The 2500-nt window shown below is 28.3% G+C and overlaps 3 non-coding genes across 3 annotated transcripts in view; all 3 read right to left on the bottom strand.

Annotated features, from left to right (window-relative positions):
* The window catches only part of LOC138858829 (large subunit ribosomal RNA), a 3977-nt gene extending 3112 nt beyond the window's left edge, over positions 1-865 (bottom strand). Inside the window, exon 1 of the ribosomal RNA XR_011397855.1 lies at positions 1-865. This exon is cut by the window's left edge and continues 3112 nt beyond it. This is a non-coding gene — a ribosomal RNA (large subunit ribosomal RNA).
* Positions 866-1367: 502 nt separating this feature from the next.
* Positions 1368-1546, bottom strand: LOC138858831 (5.8S ribosomal RNA). The gene has a single exon (XR_011397857.1). It is a non-coding gene; the product is annotated as a 5.8S ribosomal RNA (ribosomal RNA).
* Positions 1547-2170: 624 nt separating this feature from the next.
* Positions 2171-2500, bottom strand: part of LOC138858833 (small subunit ribosomal RNA) — a 1990-nt gene continuing 1660 nt past the window's right edge. Inside the window, exon 1 of the ribosomal RNA XR_011397859.1 lies at positions 2171-2500. This exon is cut by the window's right edge and continues 1660 nt beyond it. This is a non-coding gene — a ribosomal RNA (small subunit ribosomal RNA).

Below are 2500 nucleotides of genomic sequence, written 5' to 3'. Positions count from 1 at the left end.
ATTTCGCCATTAGGTTTAATATAACCCAATGACTTGCACATATGTTAGACTCCTTGGTCCGTGTTTCAAGACGGGTCCCGAAGGTATCCTGAATCTTTCGCATTGTTAATCATATAAATGCATACAATTAATATTAAAATCAATGATAATAATATTATTGTAAAATTCAAAAGAATTTTAGCATTATATATAATAAAATCTATCAACACTTTATCAAATCATCAGTAATTATTCTATGTTAATAAGCTAAAAGCAAATTAATTTGAATAAACTTAAAAACCAATGATCTTTTGATAAATATTTTATTATGTTAATAGATTACAATGTCCTTATATGAAAAAAATGCACACTATTATTATAATATTTAAAATTAAATACTACAGTTATAATGATGAATTTTTCATAATGGATATTCAGGTTCATCGGGCTTAACCTCTAAGCAGTTTCACGTACTATTTAACTCTCTATTCAGAGTTCTTTTCAACTTTCCCTCACGGTACTTGTTTACTATCGGTCTCATGGTTATATTTAGTTTTAGATGGAGTTTACCACCCACTTAGTGCTGCACTATCAAGCAACACGACTCTTTGGAAATATCTTTCTAGTAATCATTAACGTTATACGGGCCTGGCACCCTCTATGGGTAAATGGCCTCATTTAAGAAGGACTTAAATCGTTAATTTCTCATACTAGATATTAAGATATTCCATACACTGCATCTCACATTTGCCATATAGACAAAGTGACTTAGTGCTGAACTATTTTCTTTTCGCTCGCCGCTACTAAGAAAATCCTTGTTAGTTTCTTTTCCTCCCCTCATTAATATGCTTAAATTCAGGGGGTAGTCCCATATGAGTTGAGGTTGTATAAAATATATTTTAGATTGATTTGTTTATTTTTATTTAATTTTTTTGCTATTTGCTATTTTAAAGAAATATATTTTTATATCTTGATTACTCAATATTATTCAATCTTTTCATCCCTTTTTAAAATTCATAATATAATAATTAATAAAATTAACAACATTATTCCTCCACATATCATATATTTTTTTTTATTATAAATTTTTCTCAATACAATAGAGTGAATTAATTCTAGAATAAAAATTTATTTTATGCTAGACATTCCTCTTATGTATTATTTAATATAATTTAAATAATGTTGAAAATTTTTTCTTTTATGGGAATACTAAGATTCTCATTTATCATAAATTTTCGTTCAAATATGAGGTATTCAAGAATATATTTTCTATATTTCTTTTTATGCTATTAATATTATGGATTGAAAAATACAATCCAATAATATGCCATATGCTTAAATTCTATTAATTGACTAAAAGAATAAGCAACTAATTTAGCATAGTCTTACAACCCTCAACCATATGTAGTCCAAGCAGCACTTTAAAATTAATTAAAGTACATAACAGCATGGACCGCAATATGCGTTCAAAATGTCGATGTTCATGTGTCCTGCAGTTCACACGATGACGCACAGTTTGCTGCGTTCTTCATCGACCCATGAGCCGAGTGATCCACCGCTTAGAGTGATAATTTTTTTGTATTTTTTTAATTCAAAGTCAAAGAATTTTAATTTATTGAAAGTATTAATAATTAATCAATAATAAATTTTTAATACATAAGTTTAAAACATCTTTCAATAAATTGTAATTTTAAACCCAAACATTTGCAGCTGCGCATGTCTTAGGTCAACAAAAACAGTAATACCTTTTATATATTATTTTCTTCTCTATTTGTGCGTTTTCTTTTTTTAAATTTTTCAACATGTTTTTAATCACAAATAGAAAATACCATAAAAAAAAGGTATTACACACGTTAATGTGAACAAGTTAACTTATCATTTATAATATTTTATATAAATATCACAATTAAATATTATTTTCTATATAAATAATAAGTACAGCTATATGTTTAAAGGTTTTTTTATTGCGTTCAAATACAATGTATGCGAAGTTCACAATATAATATATATTGTCATAATGCATTACAAGGAGTTAAAAAAAAAAAAAAAACAGAAAAACATTCAAAACATTGTATAATTCAAAACATTTTGAATGAAAAGAACAAAAAGAAAACTTTTTTTTCTTTTTTATTCTTTTTTTTTATTTTGTTTTTATATAATTATTTTTTTTTCTTTTCGGATAGGAACACAATAATGATCCTTCCGCAGGTTCACCTACGGAAACCTTGTTACGACTTTTACTTCCTCTAAATAATCAAGTTCGGTCAACTTTTGCGAAACAACCGTGAAACACAAGGCGTCACAGTGATCACGTCCGGAGACCTCACTAAATAATTCAATCGGTAGTAGCGACGGGCGGTGTGTACAAAGGGCAGGGACGTAATCAATGCGAGTTAATGACTCACACTTACTGGGAATTCCAAGTTCATGTGAACAGTTTCAGTTCACAATCCCAAGCATGAAAGTGGTTCAGCGGTTTACCCGGACCTCTCGGTCTAGGAAATACACGTTGATACTTTCA

Source organism: Bactrocera oleae, unplaced genomic scaffold (assembly GCF_042242935.1).
Source record: "Bactrocera oleae isolate idBacOlea1 unplaced genomic scaffold, idBacOlea1 ctg00000025.1, whole genome shotgun sequence".
Classification (NCBI taxonomy): Eukaryota; Metazoa; Arthropoda; class Insecta; order Diptera; family Tephritidae; genus Bactrocera; species Bactrocera oleae.
This window is presented reverse-complemented; position numbering and strand designations above follow the sequence as displayed.